General features: G+C 43.3%; 3 long non-coding RNA genes across 5 annotated transcripts in view; 1 reads left to right on the top strand and 2 right to left on the bottom strand.

Annotated features, from left to right (window-relative positions):
* Positions 1-20,638, top strand: part of LOC102551152 (uncharacterized) — a 57,594-nt gene extending 36,956 nt beyond the window's left edge. Inside the window, exons 3-5 of one of the 2 annotated variants that reach the window (XR_015670555.1) lie at positions 814-964; positions 10,576-10,779; positions 17,449-18,976. This is a non-coding gene — a long non-coding RNA (uncharacterized LOC102551152). Of the gene's footprint in view, positions 1-813; positions 965-10,575; positions 10,780-17,448; positions 19,024-20,351 lie in introns of those variants that run through there. The other variant, XR_015670553.1, reaches the window with a different exon arrangement.
* Positions 1-27,636, bottom strand: part of LOC134485581 (uncharacterized) — a 120,848-nt gene that overhangs the window by 40,295 nt on the left and 52,917 nt on the right. The window lies entirely within an intron of this gene.
* On the bottom strand, positions 25,715-27,038 carry LOC147996011 (uncharacterized). Its single transcript, XR_015670556.1, has 2 exons — positions 26,716-27,038; positions 25,715-26,102 (listed from the first exon to the last, which is right to left on the bottom strand). It is a non-coding gene; the product is annotated as an uncharacterized LOC147996011 (long non-coding RNA).

Raw genomic sequence — 27,636 nt, 5'->3', positions numbered from 1 at the left:
GGGCGAGTATACGCGGATTATAAACACATGCAAAAAATTTTGCTTGAAGTGCAAAGTCTTGTTTAAGATACAGAAAGGAACCTACAAAATGAAGAAATGTTGAAGAACGTACTTGTGTACTACTTACCTTATAAGAAATTAGTATACCCTCAATATGTAAGGGATTTATACAAACTAATAGCAAAGAACTTGTTGGAACACTCTTTTAATTCCAGCACTCGGGGGCGCTGAGGCAAGTGGATTACAAATTTGAGGTCAGCCTGTGGTACATACTGAGACTCCTCAAATAAGTTTTAAAAAATTATTATTATCATCATCATCATCACAATTACTATTATTACTGTTACTATTGTATATGTGTAAGCACATGTGTGCATACATACATGTCCTATACATGTGAAGGTCAGAGGACAATATACCAGAGTTACTTTTCTCCTTGAACCATGTTAATCCCCAGAATGAAACTCAGGTCACCAGTTTGGATACAAGTACTTTTATTCACAGTGCTCTCTTGTTGACCTTCAAAATTATCTTAATTAAACAAAATGTTTTTGTGAAGAGCAAAGAAGTGAATAACTAAAAAAAATTAGGCAAAGGCCCTGAATAGATATTTGTCCTAGTTTGTTTTCTATTGCTGTGGTCAAGACCATGGCCAAAAGCAATGTGGAGAGGAAATGGGTTATTTCATTCCACAGCTAGGGTCCATCGTGGGAGGACTCCAAGGCAGGCAGTGGAGGGGGAAAGGTGATGGATGGAGGGGTGCTGCTTACCAGCTTGCTCCCCTTGGCTTGCTCAGTCAGATTTCTTATGCAGCCAGGACAATCACAAAAGCCCCTCACCACCCTCAGTGAGCTTGGATGTCCCACATCTATCAGCAATCAAGAAAATGCCAGCAATGATCCCCCAAGACTTACCTATACTTATCCAAGGAGGCAAGTCCTCAGCCGAGGTTCCCTATTCCAAGGTAAGTGTTTTGTATCAAGTTGACGGAAACTAACTGTGGGTTAATGTCTATGTGCAGGCAAAGGCAGACACAAGATAAAATGAGGCCTGTCATTGGATGAGAAGGAAGGGAGGTGGGAATAAAGTTTTAGAAGGAAAAGTTATTAAAAGTTATTTAAAAAATAGGAGTCTGTACACCAGGCAGAACGAATGCAGACATATATGATAGAATATATATGATAGAAGTTATTAATAAATAAAAGTCTGACGTCCAGGTAGAGAACTTAACAGACGGGTGAAGATATACTGCTTTATTAAGTCCTTCAGCATACCCATATTCTCTAACATGAGCTCCACGGGAATTTTGAGTTAAAATCCTGGTTAGACAAGCTGCCTGTTAGTCACTGACTCCAAGTAGAGAGTGGTATATTTGCCAATTACAAAAGTTATTAAAAAATAGAAGTCTGTACACCGGGCAGAGTGAATACAGACATATATCACAGCAGTTTTTAATAAATAAAAGTCTGAGGCTCCAGGTAGAGAACATAAGAGATAGTTGTATTTTGGGCTAAAATCCTAGTTGCTTACTTATTGATATTGGTATTAATAAAAGTGTGATTAACTTGTCTTATGAATTACCCCACTAAGGTCATATGGTTCATCGATGCTGGCTAGCAAGGATTTGTGGTTATTTTTTAAATTACCACAGCAGGAGGCTCATATTCTCTTACCGTGGGTTCTACCGGAATTTTGAGTTGATTTCCTGACATGACAGATTAAAAAGGCCTAACAGGCTCATATATACTTCAGTTTTCTAAATTGTTTTAATTTTCATAATGGTATGATTTTGAATCTTGTGGTTATATTATTTCTCTGGGAGAGAGTGCAAGATACAAGCTTTTCTGGTAACAGACTAAAGAACACATTATTTTAGAAGAAAGGTTTTGTGTTTGTGTTTTTAAAAAGGCTGGTTAGGCTCTGACACCTTCCAGAGTTATTCTGATCAGATTTGATAAAGGTCGACCTCCTGAAAAACTAGATTCATGAGAATCAAACAAAAAGGTATCTCAGTGATACTAAAATTTTGTTTTGAGATTTATATATTACAGAATGTACAGCTTTGGTGAAGCTCATCATCAGAATGCTGAATTGGCCTGCTTGGATTCCTGATCTCAGGGACTTTCCAGTCAAGACAGACATCAGGCCACAACAATTGTTGGATGGCCTTCTTTAGGCTGAGCAAATCCCCCATTTTCCCTCCCCCTCCCCTCAAGGATATCTCAACACCCACATACAGCTTGAAGAAGTTATTGAAGCATCATCACTCTGAGTCCCTAAACTTTGGGAGGCTGGAGGTGGTTATTCTAAGGTTGTCTTTCTAGAGAATTTAGAAATGGTCATAATTTAACAGGGAGGAATTAGTTCAAATTGATTGTACAGCCATAATCTCATTTGGTAGAAATCCTTATATTTGTTACTAAGCTAAAGTTATAATCTTTTACATTGGTACAGAATTTATTTGATACAAGCTTAGATTTTCTTTTATATGAACTTCTTATTGATTTAAGATTAAAATTAATATTGCTAGTGTCATATATAGGCTTTGTGCCTATACAACACCAAGTTCTTTACTGCTATTAAAAAACTAGGCATTGTGGCTAGGTAGCCACTGGGCAAAAATTGCCTATTTCATCTATAGACAAATCCTGTCTAGAAAAGGACACATTGCAGGATAGTCGACTGGTAACTTCTGCCGAGCCAGAATAATCAGCCTTTCATAAATCTGGATTTCAAAAGTCTCTCAGATGATCGTAGGCCAAAAGGCTGAAGACTTGCTCTCACATGTTGCTAACAGGGGACTGCAAAAGTAGAAAACAGTCTCTATAACCTGTCTCGGTTCAGGGAGCTATGTTAGGCTTCCTATATTTTCAGATAATATTGGTCATTCTCAGATTTCTGATGAGGTTGAAACTAGTTATAGCCTATACAGGCTATTAACTTTGAGAAGACATATTTAATTAGAAAGTTATCAGATAATATACAAGCTAGCCAGGATATAACACGGATTTTAATTCTTTCTTAAGCTGGACTAGATAACTAAATGTTCTGTTTAACTGATAAATGTTGGACTGGGTGTTAGGTGTAGTTTATGCTTTATAAATTACAGAATGGCAATAGTTGTACTTCACAAATATTTGAGAGAGAAAAGGGTTTTTTGTTTTATACTTAGAAAGGGTGAAGTGAGGTTGATATCTATGTGCAGGTGAAGGCAGACACAAGATAAAATGAAGCTTGTCTTTGGATGAGAAGGAAAGGAGGTGGGAACAAATTTTTGAAGGAAAGGGAGAGGCAAAAAGGAGCAGAGAGACAACATGGAGGAAGATGTAAACAATCCTCACCATGCATCTCTCCACAGATACAGGCTGTTAAGAATATTTCTTTTTTTTTTTCTTTTCTTTTTTTTGGAGCTGGGGACCGAACCCAAGGCCTTGCGCTTGCTAGGCAAGCGCTCTACCACTGAGCTAAATCCCCAACCCCAAGAATATTTCTTAAGGGACAGATTTCCATAGGTCAATTTATCTTATCTAGGTGGGCAGTTTATATCTTTATCATTTGGTTGTGAGTTTATTGTGTGGATGTATTGTGGGTTGAGAATTTAACATATAAATCTGATTGTTAAGTTACAGTTTATTGAGTCATGATTTTAGTGGGTAGTTGGAACCAGAGAGTTCGAGGCTAGGAGAGGACGCCTGGGAGAGATACTAACCAGACGTAAATTATGGTTAGTTCCATATGGCCCTCCGGTTCCAGAACTAACTCCGGGGACCAGCATGGCAAGGTGCGCGCTGGAATGGCTCATGGACCACTTGGGTCTGAGAGTACTTGGGGTAGCATAGAGCCACTGAGATAAAGATAACCCGCAGGGCCATGTGACCCTACGGGTGCCAGTGCTAGCGCAGGATAAAAGGTTCAGGTATTTTTAATATTTACCTCAACAACTAACCAGCACAACGTTTCTCCAAAGGAAACATAAACAAGGCCAATAGTTAGATGAAAAGTTCTTGATGTCTCTGATCCCTCGGGAAATGTAAATCAAAACACAGTTAGGTGTAGTTTCACATCTGTTAAGATAGCTTCATCAAAAAGACACAAAAATAACACCAGAGGTTTGGCCAGAGGTCAGTGTTAAAGGAATGTTGGGTATGAGAATATTTGTTGCAAACATTGTGGAAATCAGTATGGAGGCTCTGAAAGAGATCAAAATGGTACTGTGGTATGATCTAGCCTCTTCCTGCGGAGTTTGACTCAAAGTCAATGAAATAGTTCCTATATAAAGCTATCTAAATCCATGTTCATTATAGAGTGACTTAGAATAGCTAAGACATGGAGACAACTGAGATACCCAATGAAGGGTGGATGGAAGGCCAAGGTTGTAGGTCAGTGCTAGAGCACGTTTAGCATAAAAAATCTGGGGTTCAATCCCCTGTGATGCCAGAAAACTTTCGAATGGGGGGAATTGATCTGGTGGAGGCGTTGACTGAGAAATTGTGCTGCAAACATACAACAGATTATTATTCAGCCTTTGAAAATGAGGTCCTGTCATTTGTAACAACATGGGTGAGTCTCAGTAACATCATGCTCAGTAAAATACCAGAAGTGGGAATTAAAATACTGCATGGTCTCACCAATACGCGCAATCTAAAAAAAAAAAAAATTAAACACATAGAAAATAAAATGGAGCTAACAGAGGTGTGGGAAAAATGGGATAGCATGATTCAAAGTCATGAAGGATGAGCCAGGCTAGCCATCTAACGTAGTAGGCTGCACCCTGAGAATTTGCCGAGAGAGTAGGTTCTCTTTACAAACGCATGCACTCCTGCACGCACGCACGCACGCACATACTCCCTCCCCCATACACACGGACTCCTGCACGCCTGACTTGCACATAGCATGCACTCGTGCAAGCACGTGTGGCTACTTTGAAATGATGAGTAGGTTAACCCGACTGTAGGAGTCACTTCGCCATGCAGCGGCATAATCAAAATTTGGTATGGGACAGACTACATCATCTTGATGGTAGTACCAGAAGGTAATATGTAAATTGTTATGAAAAATTATTCAGTCTCTGCTTCAAGTATGTGCTCTCAGTGGTGGGAAGATGTACCTACCATAGGCTACATTTCATCAAGGACCCGCCACCTCAGGTGACACCGCAGACTGGTGGCCATACGCTTAAATAATCGAGCCTGGAGATATTCCAAATCCCATCTGTAGCAGCCTGTTCCTTCTGAGGCTGTGTCAGTGCATCCCACGATGTTTGCACAATGAGCAAATCAGTTGACGGTGCAGGTAGGTCTCAGAGCTCAGCTGTGGCTGACTGATGCATGGCCATATAGTGACATAGAAAAATACGTGTGTCAAGATTTCACGCCACAGTCCTTACATTCAGTGAAAATTTAAGGATAAAAATGAGTAAAGCCAGCACTGAGGTAATAATGTTTAGGGGTTTGATGTGTGGATGGGATGGGAGTAGACCTGGAGATACTGTGGACAACCTGACCAACTCTTAGGACCTCGAACTCTTCCTCTGTTATCGGCATCTTGTCTCAGTCTTGATGCCTTTTCTCCACTGAATAACTCTACCATCAGCATGAAGATATCCTAGAGGCTTCTTTCATCTATTGCTTATGATTCCCCAACGTAATATTTCAGTTTTGTTTGCTTTTTGAGAAAAGTCTTCACTATTTTGCCTAGGCTGCCTTTAATCTCCTGTTTCCTCTACCTCGGCTTTCTGGATGCTGGGATTAGAGGTCCGCACCCCCGTGCCTGGCTCTAAGATATTATTACTTAATCTGACATGAGGACCATTGCCCTAGTCTATGCTTTCTTAATACCTAATTCAGAACATGTAGCTTTTGTGGAGTCTCCTAGATGTAAAGGCTTTTTTTCTTAAGGGGCAGTTTTTCTTTATCCCCAGCTAACTCTCAAATGAAGGAGACTGAGACTGTAACGTGTATTTAATTAGCTTCCAACACAAAACCTGAGAAGTCACTGATCTATTCTAACCCTCTAAAATAACCCTCTGGCTCCCTCCCAGTCCAAAGTCCTGACATACTTGCATTTTAGTACTGGACTGGCTCTCTGGGCTCCGGTGTTTTTTCATGAAGGCTCTCTAGACCCCTTCCTGGTGGAGAATCCCTCCCCAACCCCCCAAGTTCCCCAGCTAGTGGAAGTCTGGTCCTCTTTGGCCCAGCCATTGGATGGTCAGCTTTTATTGACAAGTCAGAGAATGAATGGGGAGCACTGTTTACACAAACTTGAAACAGGAGATTCTTAGAGAAAGCGTTACAATGCCATGTCTGGACTGCAACACAGTATTGGGGGCAGGATAATCAGCATTTGAATAGCATAAGGATATTCAGGCAGTGCACAAAACCTTTGTGCCTACACCTAGAAATGGTGCTTGCAATAGACTGCGACATATTAGTCATGTGATTGACCCATTGGTCATGTGACTGTCCTTTACTCATGACTCTTGATGGCAGATACAGCAACTGGAGGACACTGAGTGTCGGAAATCTTATCCAGCTCTCACAGATGGCTACTGCAACACGGGTAGTGCTTAATGCTCTAACGTTGTACCACACACACACACACACGTGCCTGGTAATTTAGGCACGTGTGTGATGCTTAAACACTAGGTGCTCTTTTCGCCATTATGTGCCGAAGTCAGAGGATGCCTCTTCATCAAAGTTTCATAGATCAGGTAAGTCCAATAAAAATAGCTAGAATGTGAACCACACATAGGATGTTCTCGCGTCAACATTTAATCAATATTGATATCGTTTGTTGTTAATAGTAAAATGTTAGGATGCTTTGCCCGTTAAGTTTGTAGTACGTCTTCGAGGCACGTGTGTTTTATACTCAGTGCTCTGCCTTCGCTCACACAGAGTGAGGCACCTCTAGACCTACAGTGGAACTGGTCTTGAAGGAGCACTGGTTATCACGGATAACGAGGAAAAGAAAAAAGAAACTTAACTAAGGATCGTCTTTTAGAGAGGAGTATGTCACTTTCCTATACTAAAGTCACCTAGAATGCTTACTAAAAACGAATAACCTAGAATAACCTGGGCATAGGGCTTTACCCAATTGAAACCTCTAAGGATGAGGCCCGGAACACCACCTTCTTAAAGCTTCTAGAGAATTCTCTTGCACAGTCTCTGCTCTGCTCTGCTCTGTCCAGAATAAAAGTCCTATCTGTGTGCGTGACAATGTGCTCTGTGTCCCTGAAGTATTGTAAAACACAACAACAAATAAACAAAAAACGTTTTAATCGTCAGGGAAGCATACACACATGCACATTTTTAAAGTACCTGAAAACGATAAGCAAGCTCCAGTCTGTGTAGCCACAAAGGTTAGGTATACAGTAAGGGACTCAAGGGGGGGCGGGCAGGGATAGATATCCCTAGGAAGGAGAAATACAATAGACAATTATGGATGGATGAGTAAACGAGACTAGAATGGAAGGATTAAACAGGGAAAGAAAGGGGAGAGGAGTCTAAGAGAAAGAATATAGGGAGAGACAGCTAAAACTAAGGGCCATCTGAGGGGTCATATGGAAACCTAAAACTTCCTAAAATATTTGCACGTATGAAGGTGGTCTAAACGAGGTTGCCAAGTAACAGAGGAGACAGAGCTCCAGCAGGACATATCTCACTACCAAAGGAAGTTTCTGCTACCCAGAATGGGTTACGTCTAATCAAGATGACAGTCAAAGGAGACCCATAGGGATTCCCAAACTGTTCAGGCTGTTGCCAAAGCTGTTGGTCGATCTCTGCAAAATAAGGCCCTATGACTGAGGATAACACAGGTAGAATTCACTCTGGTGTCAATTTAGAGCCTTCACCCCTGTGGACCTAATGTTACTTGAGTAGCCAAGAACCCAACACTAGCTAGGAGAGGGACCTAGGCTAAAACCAAATACTAGTGTTCTCCTAAAAAAAAGACAGCAATAAAAAGACATTCTCCTAATAACATTCTGCTGTACTCATAGACCAGAGAACTCATCATCAGAGAAGCTTCCTCCACGGCAGTGGGGGATAAATAAAAAGACCCACAGCCAGACAACATGCAGAGAGACCTTGGAACACTCAGCCCTACATGGGATGTCTCCATGACATCCCTCCCCTCAAAAGTCAGGAATCTGTGGAAGAGAAGGGTTAAAAGAGTGTTAAGAGCCAAAGTCAGTGGATGACATCAAGGAAATAAGAGAATCGGGCCTTCTAGATACAACAGGAGTAGCACCCAGAGACTGAGGCAGCATGCACTGGGCCTGCACAGGTCTGCACCGGGTGGAGTCCTAGAGCTAAAAGGAGACGTGGACATATATGCTCCGGACCCTCACCCAGAAGCTATCTTCAATTATTAACCACTAACAAATGAAAAATTAGTGCTTTCCAAGAGAGTCTATGAATTTAAAAAAACCCACTTTGGCAGAGGGGATAATGATAACTAATAATAAGATAAAACAAAACACTAACATGTTAGAATTGGACACACCAAGAAGAAAGGAAAGAGTCTAAGAGAAGGCACAAGAACAGAGACCCACTCGTCTCGTCAGAACACTCAGAAACTCCATAGAGAACAAACAAACAAACAAACCGCTAAGCTGGAAGCTGTAATAATACATACACAGAAGGAATCCATAGGGCTGAAGTAAAGAGTAAGAAATAAATGAAATAAAAATTTAACAAATTAAGATAACATTTTTGGTTTTGGTTTTGGTTTTTTTTTTGTTGTTGTTGTTGTTGTTGTTGTTGTTGTTATTTAAAGATAAAAAGGAAGGGCTCTGACAGGACATTATTAGACAAGTAACATCCAAAATTGCTGTCTCATTCTTTTTCCGTTAGACATCTGCTGCTGCTGAGTGTAGGGCCTACCCTGAAGAGGCCCTGAAGCAAACCACTTTTAGGGGTGGGCCTATGCCCAGCAGTGGACGGCCAACAGAAAATGAACCCAGTGGCATCTTTGAAGTCGGGAGTTCTTTGTCTTGAATGTTGAGTCAGGGCATATTTTTTTTTCCTTTTTTAACTTTACAGGTCCTTTGCAGATTTACTATGGCTTCCTGTTTTGGGTTCCTATAGGATTCCCGTGTGTGAGAATGCCTGTGTCTCTGTGTCTATGTGTGTGTTTCTTGTGGCCTTCTCGTTGACTCTTTCATTTTTGTCTTGTGCTATTCTGATTTATCTTATTGTTTATTGTTTATTATTATCATTATTATCATAATCATCATCATCATTATTATTATCATCATCATTCCTTAACTGCTCGCTTGTTTTCTGATAAGGGATGGAAGGACTATAGGTCAGGGTGGGAGGAAAATGAGGAAGAACTGGGAGGTGGGGAGGTGAGCTGTGATCAGAGTGAACTGAGCCAACAAAAACTATTTTCAAAAAAAGAAACACGAAAGTGCAAGGCCCTGGGTTCGGTCCCCAGCTCCGAAAAAAGAGAACCAAAAAAAAAAAAAAAAAAAAAAAAAAAAAAAAACACGAGCAGACAAAACATTCTTGAAAAAGTTTTTTCTTAAGGAAATTGTGGAACTAGAACCCACATTTCCACATGGTGACTGCTGTCTAGAGCTCTGCTGTTCAACACTGGCTACACAGGATAAGGGCTTTTCTGTGTGTGCCCGGGTTTGCCTGGTTGACTTTATTCTTCCGTATTACATGCTAAAAGCAATATGGCTTTAAAATTACATAGTTTTAAACTTTCATAGTAATTTTAAACATAAAATATTGCAAAAGACGCTCAGAGATTTACCATATGCTGTACACTCAGCTTCCCTAATGTTAACACAAACTGAGCAATACACCTTGGTGGGCTGGTATTAAACTACATGCTTTATGCAGGTTTCACCATTTAGGGTAATTAGCTATAATTGTTGACTTGTAACAATTCAAAATTACCTTGGAAGAGGGTCTCAAGGAGAGATTGTCTGCACTGGGTGGGCCTGTGGGCAAGACTGTGGGGAACTGTCTCAATTACATTAGATGTGGGGAGACCCAAACCACTGTGGGTGGCAACATTCCCTAGGCTGGTGGTCCTAAACTGCATAAAAGTAGAAGGAAAAAAAAAACAAGCATAAGCAAGCAAATGACCATTGCATGCACTCATTTATTTTCCTCCATGGATGACATGTGGAACCTGGACTGTGTAAGAGTAGAAATAACATGCACTAAGCATGCATGCATGCATGCATACATTTTCTCCGTGCTATCAACTATGGAGTTTATTAGCTACTTTGAGCTACTGCCACTGTAACTTTCCTATTATAGGAGACTGTAATCTCCTATACTATAAGTCAAATAAGCTCCCTTTTCCCTAAATTTTTTTTTAGGGCATCAGACTATTTTTAACAGAGCAACAGAAATGAAACTAAACCAGTGTTCCTATGGATGTCCCTTTCCTATTGGTCCAGGATCTAATCTAGATTCTGCATTCTACTTAGCCTTTCAGTAATGATCAATTATCAAGAGCCACGGCCACGCCATGGATGGTCCCCAGGTTCTGTCGGGCCCATGAGGGGCAAATGATTCCCCAGAGCTTAGCTATTCCCAACTCTTTTTATTCCAGCATCTGCACCACTGACTTTGATAACAGCTGCAGATGTTGACTGAAGCACAATCTTCCCGTATCCAGTGTGGAAAGACTTCTTCGTTCCCAGGCCTGTGAGCACACCTGCACTCACTAATGGTCCTGTCAGTAGCGTGGCCTTCCAATAACTAGGACAGTGTTATGATTTATCTATGAGGATTATCGTGTGACTACAGCACTCAGGTAAGACAGGAGCAGCTGAACTTATATGTTTAAATACCCTCTTCCCAAAGAGTTCCCATGCCTGGATATCTTTTGGGGATGTGGAAGTGTTTAAACACATCCCATCTGACTTTCCCATCCAAAGACGTGAGATGGAAACATTAGAGTACTTTTTCCTTTCCTTTTGTTAGCCTATGAGTTTTCTTTCAGGCCACTTTTCCTTGAGAAGAAGTCTAATTTTGCAGTGTCTGAAACCACTTACAAGCTTGCTCACTTCTCTGAAAAGAAAGCTCCATAAGCCATTCTGCAAGGTGGAAACTTTTTTTTTTTGTTGTTAAACATCTTCTCGGAGTATTTACTTGCCTCTGTCCCTCCAGTTGTCTAGATCGTCTGTGATCTCCGGAGAGATTGAAGTCTAATAAATCCATCTGTGCAGATACTGGAGACCAATGGTTAATGCATTAGCCCTTCTAGTCTTGGTGACTTTTTCAGAGATGTTTCTCTCTGGTTCTGACACCAGAAAATAATTCAATAAACAGTTCAAAAGACTGTTTATTCTAGAAATAGGTAATATTCTAGGAAGAGAGTCAGTTAAGGGAGCTCTAAAGCCAACGTCCAAGTAAACCAAAATATCCCAATCAATATCCCTGTCAATGGGCAGGTTGGACTGCTATGGTGTCCCCAAGTGTGTTTTGTCTGTCTTAAGTGTGTATTACTGCCAACCCACTCAGGCGCTCAGGTTTCTGGACTGTGACTGGGCCTCCACTGTGTCTTACATCTTCAGAGATACAACTTCCAAAGACTAGAGCAGTGTTTGTGGACAGCTCCTTTCCTTCCAGGATCCTGTCAGCTCCTACCTCCATCTTCCAAAGGTCATATCCACCTGGTGCAAGACAGGAAAATCACCATGAAAGTCCTACCTCAGATTTACTGAGGATTTTGAGCCCTTCAAAAATACTGTCACACTTGTTTGTTCTCTGGTCTTGGGAGAGAGAATTAAAACGTACACTAAGTATCACTGTGGTCTGCAGGAAGGAAAAAATGCTTCCAATGAGGTATCGCTGGGCATGGTGTCATACATCTTCCTTGAAACAGTCTAGTTGCTAGACTTCTGTCCCCAGTTCCTCTCAAATGGTACCCTATGGGCCCCCTGAGGTTTGTGATCTCTCCTTCATTGGCTTTAAAAACGTTCCACTGGCAAGACATTTCAAAATCTAATTCATTCTAGGGTCCTCAACACCTTCCCGCAATTCAGAGATTTAAGCTGAAGCTCCCACAGGAGATCTGTGCTGTGGCCAGCCAGGACATTGAAGAGTCTGTTAGTTATGTTCTTACTGCTGTAAACAACCTGACAAGAAGCAACTTAAGGAAAGGAGAGTTTGTTTTCCTTTACAGCCTGAGAAGGGACATAGTCCATTATGACAGTGAAGGCATGGCCAAGGGTTGTGCTGCTTCTACAGTCTGGAATGAAGGAGGGAAGAGTGCTGGTGCCCAGTCCCCTTTTTCCTTCGTATTCAGTCTGGAACTCCAGCCTACAGTGGTGGCACATTTACAGTCAATGTGGGCCTCCCCACCTTTCAACCTTCTGAGTTAAACCTTCCTGGGACACCTTCCAATATACTCAGAATTATATTGCCATGGTGGTTCTAAAACCAGTCAGGTAGATGATGAAAATTAACCCTTGCAAGAGGAACAGGGCCCGCCAGCTTTCCGAATGCCACAGCAGAGGTAACACTCGTGTGGACATTTGGTTTCGCTACATCACTAGAAATAGTGAAAAGTGCTTGTCTTAACCAAGTGTCATTTAGAAAGCTGGACCAAAGCCCCTGTGCTGACAAGTGATCTGAATTCTGGTGGTCCTGACTCCCAAAAATCAGATGCAGCATCCTGATTAATGAGGTTCTTTAGTTTGTGAAGTCAATTATGTCATAGACCATTAATTATCCAGCGACTCTGTCAATTCTGTGTCACTATGTGCCTTTGTGTTATAACTGGCCAGAGCTATCATACTGTTTGTAAAATAAATAACAATAAATCATTTAAATTTTCTGAGAGAATGATAAATAGTGACATTACCTGGATTCCAAAAAGATTCTCCCTCAATTAGGCAGCTGAACAGCATTGGAATTAAAGAAGACAGAAAATGCCAGAACTCAAACATATATTGCTGTCACGTTAACTCGTTAGAGAATTTCCCACTGTCTGCCTAGAATCCTCTGCTTAAGAGTTTCCAATGGATCCTTGATTTTCCAAGACCTCCCAACACCTGAGACCCAGTTACCTCTGCTGCTCCCAGCAGTATCTTAAGGCCCTCAGGGGTGAGGGTAGTACCATGTATCTGGTCTCCAGAAAGTCATTCCCCTCATGTGGTTTACACGTGTTCATAATGACATCCTTGGAGTGTGTCAGTCAGTACCATCTGGGGCGCCTGGAGGAGTATCTGGGCGAGGGTGACAACTCAATCTTAGGCCAGAGGATGAGGAAACATATTGGGTGACTGCAGTTCCCATTTAGACAGAGGGAGTCTGGCAGGAGGATGTCCACATCTGCTAAATCCATTACAAAAACTCAGCTCATCATGAATATTACAATAAGACTAGCTAGCCATCAATCTGGCTCAAATCAGCACCACTCTTTTCTGGTCATTATTTTCTCTCTGACCTCATTCAGCCTGCTCCTAATAGCATGTTGGGGGAGTGTCAGCCTTTCACTGGGGCACCTGGTTAGTTATCTGCCTGTTTATGTTGGAAAAGTTGAACTAGGCCCCTTGATATTGAGTTGACAGGCCCTGAAAATGACAAAGGCCTGATAGTGCCTGGGAGCTGAAATTGCTGTGGACACATGTCCTGAACTCAACACATCTGGCCTTTGTGGAACTTGATGTCTGTACCAGGGCTTCCCAGTCTTCAGAAAGTGTAAGAATTGCATTTGTTAAAACATCACATATACTCTTAACTCCCGGAAATCCAGATTCAGTAGGATTATTGGGGAGGGTCTGAGGACTTGGTGAGCATGTTTTGAGTAATTCTATTCTATTATTCTTCTAAAGCATGTTTCTTACCGCCCCAGCTTTGCTTCTCCTGAGAACCTCTAATAACTGAATTCCCAAGCTCCAACTAGGCCCGTTTGTTGCATCTGAAAACTCTATTTTAACACAGACACTCTTTGCACCCTGCAACATGAGGTGCAAAATTGGCTATTATCATCTCAGAATGCTCTCTGGTTCAAATGCTTTGGATCTGAGTCTTCAAAGAGGCACTTAATTTGATCCAAATTACTTTAAATGGACATCTCAAGGTTCTCTGAAGAGGCTGCATCTGTGTGAAAGATCTTGCAGATATGATGTTGACTAACTAAGAACATGGTGTCTGTTACAGGTCAAGAGCCAGCATTTATCTTGGACTGTTTGTTACCACTTTTACCACTTGCTACCAACTTCTGTATCTGAGCTAACGGTCTCTTGATTTTCCATTAAAGTTCTTGGAATATGTCTCTACTCTTGTTGTCCCAACAAACATCACCATTCCTAATGCCAGGAATGTTCTACAGACAACATATGTGTAGTTTCTTGCTAGAGCTTTTCTACCCACCCATGCCTGTTTTCAAAACACTCACTCGTGCCTTTTTTCCTTGCTGTGACCATAAGTTTATATAATCCTTGTGAGGTAGAACTAGCCATTTAGGGCAACCTGAATCTGTATTCCTAAACCATAGTCCTTCACATTGAGTCAAAAGAAACTAGTCTCCTATTTCCTTATTGCAGAATTGGTATTTTACTTCAAAGGGGGTATCTGTATCTTTTATTCACCTCAGAGTTACCTCAAAAGGCAGTCACTGTGCATTGAAATGTGCACAAAGAATATCCTGCAGTAGGCTAGAACACAGGAAGCATGCACTGCTTGATATTATACTGCAAACACTCATCATAAAATGACTATATGGCCCTTGCTTTGTTTGTAAAGAAAGGCATTGCTAGTTGTGGTGTGTGGTTATTTTGAAGTGTAAATTTACAAAACAGAAAGCCAGAGGATGATCTCAGCTATGCAGTCTGACGTCTTCTCCTCCCCCTTTTCACAGTCTGATGTTACTGTATTTATAGGAAAAAGCTCTACAGTAAATAAGGCTTTGGCTTGGAGTCCATTGTTCCTTTCGATTTTATCCCAAGTTTCCTTTGGAAAGTTTTGTTTCCGGAATGATGTAAACTTTCTATCAGGGGAACTCAGAAAACAAGCAAAATCCTACTTGAAGACCATAACTAATTTAGTCATCAGCCTTCCCAAGTGAACTACATTATCATTCTTGGGGCATTTTGAAGGACTATGCTTCTTTAAACCTTAATACTTCACTTAGAAATGCTTTCATTTTAGACAGATTGCTGTCCCACAGAGGTAGGCAGTGGTCACCTTTATACTCCTAGGGATGGTGACGAGACCAACAGTGTTGCACAAATATTTTTTAGTTGCCCACCAAGATGCAGTACAGGCAAAAGCCTTTAAGGTCTTTATTGAGAGTTGGTTAGATGGTGGTCTCCTAGCCAATCCTGACCACCTAAGTCAGGTTCCACACAAGCCTGTAGGAGTACAGAGCATGTTTGAGAAGCCAGTTCTCCATTGGTGCCCGGAAGGAGACTGTCACCTGTCCAATAAGGGGCTGAACAATGCCCACAGATAAAGTACCATGACGGTGAGTACAATTGGTCCAGGAAAAGAGAGAGCGGTGGACAGGAGGCTGGAGCAGGAAGGGGCATGGAAAGAAGAAATGAAGCCTTTAAACAGACTGCTAGTCACACCAGTCCTTGGACCCACCGCTGGCATTTCTTCTAGGCTCCACCCCCACAGTTACCTGGTAATAGCCAGGTGTACCTGACTTACTATAATGCCCCCTCTTCACTCTCTTGCTCTCTTGTTCGATTCTTCTTCTCCTCTCCTCTCCCTCCCCCTCCCTTCCCCTCCCCTTCCCCCTCCCCTCTCCTCCCCTCCTCTCTCCTCCTCTCCTCTCTTCTCTTTTCTTCCTCTCTTCCTCTCTTCCTCTCTTCCTCCTCTGTCCTTGTCCCTTCTCTCCCCATTCCCCTCCCCCACCTCTCTCTCTCTCTCTCTCTCTCCATGTGCTCATGGCCAGCTCTCCCCTCCTTCTCTCTGCCTTTCTTTGTCCCTACAACCCCCTCAACTCCCCTCTCCATGCTCTGAATAAACTCTATTCTATAATAACCATCCATCGTCTGGCTGGTCCTTCAAGGGGAAGGGATGCCTCAGCATGGGCCTGCAGAGGCACTCCCTTCTACCTCACCATACTGCAACTCCACCAAACATATCCCTGGCTTCTTTTTCTTTTTTTGTAAAACACAACACTCACTTCTAGGAGGATCCAGGCACAAGAGAAAGAACCTTAAAGACCTTGCGCTACCTATTGAAACAATGGACCCCAGTGAATTTTAAAATTTCTAGTACTTTCATACTGGGGGACAGGGGACAGGGAACGGCCCGATCTGGGTGCCAACCAGAGAAATAATTTGCCTCTTAGGAAGAGATTTCATATAGTTCTAATACCTTAGATCGTCTTTGTCCATAGACCAAACTATGGTGGGTAACCGATAGGCAGGACCACACCTTAACTAGGGCTACTTAGTTAATGTACTTCTTTCCCTCTATTTAAATGAAACCTCATGTCAGTGCCCTTCTGATGGACTTGGGAGTCACTAAAGGGGACTCCTTTATTTGATCCTCTTTCTGATGTGGCCACATTGACCAAATCTCCTTTCTCTGCTCATTTCACTTTTATTGAGTCTTTAACTGGTGTGTGATGGATGGGTGGCCAAGCCTAACATGCTAAGATAGCTCAGGCCAGACTTTTTCTGTAAAGTCTCCAGGAATGGGGCCAGTGAGATAGCCTAGTGGGTTAAGGTGCTGACCATCAAGCCTGATGCCCTGAGAGAATTGATTTCCCAAAGTTGTCCTCTGAATTCCACACATGCACTGTGACCATGTTCACGGTCACATTTACAATCAATCAGTTAATCTATCAATCGGTCAATATTATATCAGTGTAGTTTCTCAGTAATAAGAGTCTTTATTCAAGAGCAAACCAGGGGGGCTGGAGAGATGGCTCAGCAGTTAAGAGCACCCAACTACTCTACCAGAGGTCCTGAGTCCAATTCCAAGCAACCAAATGGTGGCTCACAAACCAAAGGCACCTGGTGGATTTCATGCAGAAAAGTCCTCTAGTTGGATAGTCTCAGTGTCGTGTATTTGAAAACATGAATGTGCTTCCTTGAGGCACTGAATGTGAGGGAGAATGGAGGCTGAGATCTTAAAAGAAGGACTTAGAACAATTTCTCGATTTGGGGAAAGCCTCTAGTACTACCTGCTAAGCCCAGGAAGGTGAGGTGACAGGGACTTGTAGAGTCATTCACATGGCAGCTGGCAAAATCAGAAATGGAAGTTTGGCATCATTGACTTGGCAGCATTGACCACGCTGGCTTTGAGTTTAAGATGAGCAAAGAGTCGCCTGATTACAATAAAATGAGCCATTTTGCTCAGGTCTGGGCCAGAAGTAAACAGCAATGGACTCTTAACATAGACCATTCTTGGATTCTTTGATGTACAACCCTCTAAGTACGATGGGCATTGTCTCAGACCAGAGCAAATGAGTCGTCTGATTTAACTGGGCCTCAGTACTGTTTTCCTCTTCCAGTTCTAGGTGCACCCCATACAAGGAAAGCATCAAAACTGTGTCTCCAATGGAACTCTATTCTCTATACATGGAAGAAAGCCCAACACAGTGAATGCTCCAGAAGTACACCCTGAACGGAAGGCTGCAGGGAAGGCAGGAAGTATGGACATGACATGGTGCGAAGAATCAGAAGACTCACAAAGGCTCAAGAAATCTAAGACCCTGAGACCATTTACCTAGGAATTTTCCCAGCACAGCTCATAACTCAACAGGCTCTGGGGTCATCGTGTATCCTTAGCGGAGTAGAATTAACCATGCTCACAGCAGTGGCTGAGTCACTGTGAAGGTTGAAATAGTTCATTCTTTTAAGTGAGGGTGACAAGAAATATGAAGCACGCTAGGAGGATGCTTCTATCCAAAGTGGTGAAGATGAATATTTCATAGCCAGAGTCTGAGCATAATTTACTGGACATAGTCAGAAAGTGCTTATCGTCTACTGATATTATCTAGATGGAGAAAGCAAGACTTCATTACACTTCATGAGCAATTACCTACTGCCAACCCCAGGCAATTTACTTTACCAATGAGTGTGTGTTCCTAATTAGCTGTAACACTCATCTGAACACTAACAAAATTCTTTTCTGGAGAAATTACAGGCTGGTGTTATATGTTAACAAGGACATTTTCCTTCTGCACACAGTTAGCACTGCAAACAGAAGAATTGTGGAGGCATCCACCAGAGAGTAAACAGATGTAAACAGCACATGAGGAAAGATAAGCAGAGGAATGAGAAACACGTGTGCGGTTCCCATGGGCAGAGTCGATCGGCAGTCCACCGAGGTTTTCACGTGACACTGTATGAACATGGATCCTCGCAACAGGGAGCTTTGTGCATCCTACGTGCTCAGTACCCTTTTAGAAAATGTTCTTTCGGGTTCCAGACATGACTTGGTGGGTAAATTGCTCACTGCACATGAAGACCGGAGTTGGAGTGCCCAGAATTTGTAAAGCTGAGAGACGGAGCACACATCTGTAATCCCAGACGGAAGACGGACAGCAGAGACAGGAGAAGCTCCAGACGTTTGTGGGCTGGCTATCTGACTTACACAAAACTGAACAAGAATAACCAAGATGTTCTGTACAAATAAGGATGAGGGGGAGGGAGGAACAGTGCCTGAGGTTGTCCTCTGACTCCACACTCCTACCATGGCATGCACGTGCCCCCTTCAGACACCCAGACACACACTCCTACACACACACACACACACACACACACACACACACACCATCATCATCACCACCACCCCATCATCATCATCCTCATCATCCTCATCCTCATCACCATCACCATCACCATCACCATCACCTCTTTAAGTATAAATTTCTCGAGAACTAAGAACACGGCCTATGAACGAATACATAAGCAGTAGCTTGGGGCCTGAGGGTGAGCTGTATCTAGATGGAGGGAGATTTGATCATTTCTGTCAAGCTGACCTCACAGCATTGTTTATCACATAATTTGGAAATAAAGCTCTTTTAGCTTCAGGGACACCAAAGGCAGCATTGTGTCATCCAGGACAATCACGTGGCGCTGAGGTACGTTTCCACAGAATGCGAGCCAGGCTGGCCTGAGAGCCAAGCACCAACTTAAACTGCGCATAATATGCAGTTTGGAATAATTCAAAAATAAGGCTCAGGGCAGAAGTATACCCAGAGGGAAGGACCTTTCAATTATCAATAAAAAATCCCAGAGGACCATACCCATAATGAGCAAGCAGTCAGTTGCGCAAAAGCCACATGACACGGGAGTGGTGGCAGCACAGACTGCTGTGCCCATGATGCCTCGGCTGGAGCTGGGCTTGGCACATGCCTCATCCTATATGTCAGCTCCAGCCCGTGAGGGCTAGAGAAGCAGGGGGAACAGACCATGCTTAGGACAAAGAAAACCTTGGCTCTTAAAACAGCTGCACCGAAATGCTGGGTTTTATGCATGTTTACCATATGAGTCTTTGAATATTCAAACCCCACCAGATGCCTGGATGTGTCTTTATGGCTACCCAGAGAATAGACGTTTGATAAGAGGGCTACTCCACCCAAGACAGGGCAGGAGTAGGAAACTGGAAACTTCAGTGAAGTTGGCAAGAAGCCAAATGTCAGCCGTTTCTCTGCCTTTCCCATACGGCAGGAGGCATTTCACACCGCTTTCCCTAATTTCTATAAATCTGCTAAATGATAGGAGTCCTCTGCATGCCAAGAGACGCATAAGATGGATATCAAAATAGATGTCGGGGTTGCTGTATGACAAGAACCAGACTTCAACAGCTGAAGCGAGCAAGTCAGGCCTGGCCTTGGTTCAGCACCAACGGGAGCGCTAGCCAGAGCCTTTCGTGGTCTTTCTGATTATTTTCCTCTTACTTCACTCTTGAATCATATTTCTTCCATATTTGTTTACTCCCCAAGAACTCTGGACCATCTCAATAGCCTCTTCCTATTCATGCCCCTACCCCCATGGCCCACCCCCATCACCTGCAGCCTGGCTGGGTTCTCCAGGCAACTGAGGCTACAGAACATTAGGACTCAGGAATTCATTTATCCATTCAATAAATATTTAGTGAGTGCAAGCTATGGGCCAGGACTCGTTTCAGACACCGCTGCACTCTAATGGTGGAAGAGTCTCCACATACAGAGAGAGGCTGACAAAACTCAAATGGTCAAGAGTCTATGCAACTTGTCAGGTGGTGATGAACAATGGTGTCTAGAAGACTAAGCCGTGTGGGCGGGCAGGGAGTAATTGGAGGTCATCAATGGTTTTGATGACAAGATGGCATGTTATCAGAGACTATGGAGAACTGAGCGCAAGATATGGGGATGGGATCTCTACTAAGGTCCTCGGGTGCTGATTTCTTTTGTACTGTTTACTCAAGGAAAAGCAAGGAAGAGACCAGAGCAGAGCAAGAGCATCCTCTGTTCAACCTCCTGTAGCAATAAAAAGAAAAGGAGTCGGGAAAGCAGAAGACGACAAGGAAAAGACCAGTGGTCCTTAGGAGAAGCAGCCAAAGTGAAGGGTAAGAGTGAAAGCTAAAAGCTCAAAGCTGGACATTGTCAGAGGCTTGAATCCAGCGCTGTCTGGCTTACACTGATTGCGGTGGTTCCTGCTAGAGCAGTGGTTCTGGACCCGATCCCCAACCACAAAAATGTATTTTCATTACTACTTCATAGCTGTAAAATTGCTTCTGTTGTGAATTGTAATCTAGACACCTGATTTTCCGATGGTCTCAGGCAACCTGACCCCAACCCCACAGGTTGAGAAACACTGTATGGTGACTACTCTGGAGACAGGAGGAGAGGCCGGAAGGATTCTTCAGTCTTAACAAGGGCAGCGATCATGGCTGAAGGGAGCAGGAAGATCCAGAATTTATTGACACAGATGTCAGGATGAGAAAAGCTTAAAGTCGCTTCATGTCTGAGGTGGAAGGCCTTGTGCTGTAACATTACCTACCACAGCCAGACGATACGACCTACCACAGACAACTGACAACCCATTCGATAAAATCTCTTGTGTACCCCATGTTAATACATGGGAGGGTGAGTGGAGCCAGGGCCTGTTAGGTTGGAGGTCTCTGGGCTATGTCTGATCCAGTTGTTCTGGAACTTTCCTAGAAGACTCAGCCTTTCTAAGCTTCCATTGTGAAGTGTTTTATTTTGAGACAAGTCTTTATGAAGCAAAGGTATAACTTTAATTTTTTTTCCAAACCTTATTTTTAATGATGGTTCTTAAATGCTTTAATCTCCCTTGTGGCCCACCACCCACCAGAGGTGGTGGAAAAGAAAGGATATGGGGGAAGAGGACCTGTTTAGAAAGGTTCTTTGGAGCAACTCCTGTCTGTGTTGTCTGGAAATTGGCGGTTCAGTTCACAGGTCAGCAGCAGCAGCTCGATCCACTCAACAACACCTCACAGATACACCAGCAGTCCAGTTCGGTAGAGTTGGGATAGCAAAAAGGAATCAGCAGTGGTGGCCAGAACTTTTGCTGTGCCTCTCTCAGTGAAGCGATCAGAGAAGACCAAACATCACGTGTCCTCCACAGGTCTAACCTTAGCACACGTATCTCAGCTGACATCCCTCTGAAAATTGGCCAGAGCCCCCAGAAGCTGCAAGAAACTGCAGCACATCACCAGAAGATTTTGGTGTGTTTCTATGGAGTCCCAACAAATGCAGGTCAACTGTGCAGTGTAAGGCGGGACAGTACACATGTGTCGTTAGTGAAGAATCCTTCATCACGTGTCCTTTCACATGCTTGCTTTAGCAGAACATCCTTTCTCCTGAGTCTGCTTCAGCTAGACCTTTCATCATGTGTTTGCTCCAGGAAAACACCATTCAACCGACTTTCCAAAGAACCCTTAAGTTTCCATTTCACAGGGGCTAGCTTTGAGCTCCTGATATTCCTTGCCTCTACCTTTCATGTATTGTGATTGTTATTATGATTATTATTTTGAGTGGCGTGTGTGTGAGTGCATGCATATGTGTGTGTTTGTGTGTTTGTGTGTGTATGTGTGTATGGTATTTGTGTGTGGTATGTGTGGTATATGTTGTGTGTGTGTGGTGTGTATGTGGTGTGTGTGTAGTGTGTGTTGTGTGCTGTGTGTGTTGTGTTTGATGTGTGTATGTGTGTGTGGTGTGTGTTTGTGGTGTGTGTGTGTGTAGTGTGTGTATATGTATGTGTGGTGTATAGGTGGTGTGAGTGTTTGTGTGGTGTGAGTATGTGTGTGTGTGTGTGTGTGTGTGTGTGTGTGTGTGTGTGTGTGTGTGTGTTTAGATAGGTAGGTAGGAGGATAATCTCAGAAATGTCATTTGTCTCCTCTAAGACAAGGTCTCTCACTGGTTTGGAAATCACCAGTTAAGGTAGACTGACTGACTCTCTTATGTCTTTCCAGAAATTATAAATGTATCACCACGCCCAACACTTTTTCTTTTCTTTTTTGGCATTTTGAGACAGTGTCTCCTTACATAGCTCTGTTTATCTCCTGGAACTTACTATGTAGAACATGCTGGCCTCGAACACAAGAGATCTGCTTGCCTCTGCCTCTCAAATGCTGGAATTGAAGTATGTGCCACCATGGCTCTTCATGCCTGGCATTTTTTAATGTGGGTTCTGAGTATAGAACTTGTCTCTTCACTTAAGGTGTGTGCTCCCTAATGAAGTCACCACCCCCACCCCCACCCCAGCTTCTCATCATGTAACTTTTTTTTTTAAATCTTTTTTTTATTGTTTTGGTTTTTTAAAATTTATTTATTATTTAATGTATGTGAGTACACTGTAGCTGTCTTCAGACACACCAGAAGAGGGCATCAGATCCCATTACAGATGGTTGTGAGCCACCATGTGGTTGCTGAGATTTGAACTCAGGATCTCTGGAAGATCGGTCAGTACTCTTAACCGCTGAGCCATCTCTCCAGCCCATGTAACTCTTTTTAATGAGTGACTTTTTCCTGAGGCTACTTTATTTTGTTTTTAATAAAAATAGAATTGTATCATTTCTTCTCTCCCTTTCCTCTGTCCAGCCCATCTCTGCCACCATCCTTTGAATCCTTCTCATTCTCCCCAACTCTCAAGTTGTAGCTTCTTATTCTTTGACTATTATTGTTACATACATATATGTGTGTGTTGTAGGGTATCCACCAGAGAAGACTGCTCAGACATGGGTTTAAGCCAATAAAAAATCTTTATTAGCAACCCCTGACTACACTAGGTATTTGGGATCACAGTGTAGTCTTGAGCTTTTCTTGGAGTGAGCTTTTAAACACAAAACCCATGTTCTGGTTTGTTATACTTCAGTCAACAAAAAGCACAAAGTGGAACTACGGAAGCCAAAAAGCAAATTTAGAACATTTAAAGACTTTCCCAGAACCATAGGGACGTGGTGGTTTGAATACGCTTGGCCCAGGGAGTGGCAGTATTTGGAGGTGTGTCCTTGTTGTAGGTATGACCTTCTTGGAAGAAGTGTGTCACTAGGGCGTGGGCTTTAGGACCCTTGTCCTAGCTCCCTGGACATTAGTCTTCTCCTGTTTGCCTTCAGAAAAAGACATAGAACTCTCAGCTCCTTCTCTAGCACCACATCTGCCATGCTTCCTACCATGATGATAATGGGCTGAACCTCTGAACCTGTAAGCCAGCCCCAGTTAAATGTTGTCCCTTATAAGAATTCTTGGTCATAGTGTGTCTTCACAGCTATTTAAACTCTAACTAAGACAAAGTACTAAGACAATGGAATTTGATGGATTCGGCCTTTGTTTTAGTTTTGACAGGTGGTACTGTCCGTATTCCATTTTAAAACCTAAATGGCACTTACACTATGCACTCAGTTGTGCTGAGGACTCAGGGCCTACTAAGGCCTGGGGCCTGTTATACGTGTGTGTACAGATGTGTAGAAATACAATCTGCTGAGCTCCTATGTGCTCTTTGTGCATGTATGGTTTCAGGGTAGACTACTCTGCACTGGAGTCATCACTGCCAGAGGGTAAGTTCCCCTCTCTCAGCAGTCATTAGCTGCCTGTGGTTCTTGGCTAGAGTGGGACCCTGCAGAACTTCTCCCTTCCGTTAACAGCCTATTCCTCTCATCTTCTTTATGCAGCCATTTTTAGGAAAGGCTCTTTCACAGCATACTTCCTGATGTTCTGTGTCTTACAGTCTTTCCACCCCTTCTTCCAGTATGTTCCCTAAGCCATAGATGCAGGAGCTGTGGTGTAGACATGTCTGTTAGGTACAAGGTCCCAGGATTTGCTGATCTCTTGCATTGTGACCTGCAACCATTTTAAAGGGACAAGTCCACCTCACATGACCCACCCGCAAAAATGTCAAAGAAAGCAAATTCACAAAAAGTGCCAATCTGGGTGTCCATCAATTGAGATAAACATAGTGGAGAAACCTCCTGTTTCTCTTGAGAATAGGGTTGTTTGGAGCTGGAGAAAAGACTGAAGGCAGGCACTGTTTCTCTACTCTAGAGTTGCTCTTACCTGGCATGTTTGGCAAACCCACTCTAGCAAGACCCTGGAGCTCCTCAGAGGCAGGCCTGTCCTTCTGTGACTATGAAGACTGGAGCTGACTCCTCTCCAGATGTCAGCTGGTATCACTCAGTCCACCTCTCTAGATGATGGACATGATGTCCATGTATGTATCTGCCTTATGGGACGATACAGTGAGGTGCAGGATGTGAAGAGCTCCCAGTGGCCACCATCTCCCTCACTGATGCCAATGGAGCAAAAAACAGCCATGGGAGGTTGCTAACCCCGTGGTTTCTGACCATCTTTACCTCCAAGAAGACTATGATAGAGACTGAGAAACAGGTCCTAATAGCTGAAATATAAAACTTCCCCTTTCCTTCCTTCCTTCCTTCCTTCCTTCCTTCCTTCTTTCCCTCTCTCCCTCCCTTTCTTCCTTCCTTCTTCCCTGCTTTTGTTTGCTTCTTTACTCCCTCCCTCCCTGCATTCTTTCTTCCTTCTCCTCCCTCTCTTCCTCCTCCTCCTCCTCTTTAAGATTTATTTATCTTACATCTGTGAGCACACTGTCAGACACACCAGAAAAGGGCATCAGACTCCATTACAGATGGTTGCGAGCTACCATGTGGTTGCTGGGAATTGAACTCAGGACCTCTAGAAGAGCAGTCAGTGCTCTTAACCGCTGAGCCATTGCTCCAGCCCCTCTCTCACACATCTTAATTGGTTTCGTTTTTGATCCTAGACTCTTGACAGCTCTTCCTTCCATAAAATAGAATAGTGTTCCAATAAATTAAACAGAGGAAGTTGGTTTTATAGAGAGAAAAATTAAAAACTTGAAGAAAAAAAACAGGAAGAGCTAAAGGTGGAGTGTGGGTCTAGAAGGAAGCTCCATGGGTCACTCATTTGAGAGCTTTGGCTATTCCTCTCTAATCTTGGTTTCTAGATATCATGTAAGTGGTTGCGTTTCAGCTTGATGATGAATGACTTTAGGAAGAGCGATGGCACTTTTAGCTTTGGCCTGGTTTCTCAAGGCCCAGTCTAGGACTTTAGTCTAGCACAGTGACCTCCCGGGATTTGGAATTAACAATTTCCTGCACCAAATCATGATCTTACAAGAGCACAAAACAGACCTCTGTCAGTCTCTTCAAAAATCATACAATGCCCAGTGTATGTATCAATGAACAATGAGAAGTGTCCCAGGAGTTGGGCTTTTCTGTCTGTTCTAAAGAAGGGAACAAAAGATCACATCTTGCATTCTAAAGATCATCCTCAGAAAGCATAGGACCATGACTGAAAGCCTCTGTCCTTGGTTCATTTGTGTGCTTTGTCTTAGATGTACAGACCCAGAATGAGTGGGTTGAAGCTTCAGAATGCCACAGAACAGCCTTGAGAGCTGCACCAGGGTGTGGAAGCAGCCATTCTCTGGGATGAACTGTATGCTGCTGACGTCAGCTCTGGAGTTGTTCCTCTTAACATGTTCTGGAACCATATTTGACCACAGTGGTTTGAAAGGGAGATGATGGTGGTGAGGGGTTGGGCTGCATCAAAAAGAGGTGGTTAGCAATAGCTTCCAATATACTTGGGATGGTCTGACTGTTCTTGAGGACTTTCACATGGCTACATGCATCTCATGAGGCACAAAGATACCCAAGTAAGTCTTCTATCCCTCTGCCAAGTACCTGGAAAGACAGAAAGGGATCATCTGCCATCCCCAAGCTAATGCTGCAACTAAAACATTTGTCTCCTGACAGTCTTCCCAGTCTTCTGGTCTTCTGGTGACACCCCTTGATGCTCAGATAAAACATTTCAGTTTTAGGGCTGATATGGCTCAAACGATGACCCAGGCTGTTGTCTGTTGGCTGAATGGGCATCTGTCTTAGCCCCTGTAGCTGGCTTATTACCACCTTCTCAAACTCTGAGCACAGCTTCTTTTCCTCACCTTCTCCACCCCTCACTAAAGATGCTCTACAAAGTAAACGTGTGCTAAAGTTCCAAGGAGGCATGGGTGAGAACCACAATGCAAAGGAAAGTTCAAGAAAGAGAATCAAACGTAGCAAAAGTTATGCTGTGAACCTGCTTAGTCCTCTGGTCCGTCTCCATAAACAGTCGTCTCCACACTACTTGGCATCTGTCCTGGGAGCTCAGCTCACTCATGCAGACTGCCACTTGGAAAAGCCCAGGCAGGGGTATTCCTTGCCTGTCACCAGGAAGCCTTGGTAGGCTCTAGTGGGTGTGGAATGTGAGTGCTCTTCCCCTAAGAGTTCTCAGGACCAGCCCAAGCTGTTCTCTCACCTTCTCAGGACTCTTGTCTCAGCAGGGAGATAGCAAGACAGCAGGGGAATGTTCTGGGAGGAAATTCCCTCTCTCCCAAACTCTCCACAGGGTAGATCTTACCAGTGAAGATAAACCATATGGTCCTAAGAAAAGCACCGAAGTGTGCTCACCCTCTGGGCTTCTCGTGAAGGCATTCCTTGTCACAGTTCCAGTCAGGCTCTCTCTGGGGGATGAGCAGTGCCTCTAAGCCTAGAATCTCATGAGAAATACTTCTTAATGAACCGAGGCAACTCCACCTGAACCTGGATGTCACATTCACCTGGCTGGAGCTTGTGACTGGCAGTTAGGCACCTCACTGCCTTGCCTTGTGAGCTTTTTCTGTTTGTGTCCCCTAAGTGGCTTGGCAATGTTTACCACACAGAGACTAAGCAAATGTTTACTGAGAGAACCTCTACACAGATCCCAGAAAAATCTCCCTAATGGATAAAAATGTCTTGGAAAAACAAGCCGGCAGAGTTCAAGGTATGGCCTGGCTGCTGCCTGTGCCCTACGGGGTTCTTTCAAAGGCCTGGGGGCCCAGGTGCAGCCTACCAGTGCTGTTTGTGGTCTTTGTGAGGTTTACACAGGGACACCCCCATTCAGGTGGAGTACAGAGATCTTTCAAGCCTCTCATAAATCAGAAAAGTGCTACATCACAGAGGGCAAGGTTGTTCTGGGGCTCCCACCTGGGGCTGGAGAAACAGAAACAAAAGCAGGCTGCCTGCAGGGAGAAAGGCAGGAGGGGAGGAATGTGATGAATCACGTTCTGAAAAATTCAGCCCAACAGTTCTAATAGGGTCAATATTTAGGCTACAGTATTTGACTAGACCCATTATGCAATTCATCTTCCCACAAGATGATCTGGCCAATTTATTTTTATGGAGTTAAATTAGACACTAT

Source organism: Rattus norvegicus, chromosome 2 (assembly GCF_021556685.1).
Source record: "Rattus norvegicus strain SHRSP/BbbUtx chromosome 2, alternate assembly SHRSP_T2T, whole genome shotgun sequence".
Taxonomy (NCBI): domain Eukaryota; kingdom Metazoa; phylum Chordata; class Mammalia; order Rodentia; family Muridae; genus Rattus; species Rattus norvegicus.
This window is presented reverse-complemented; position numbering and strand designations above follow the sequence as displayed.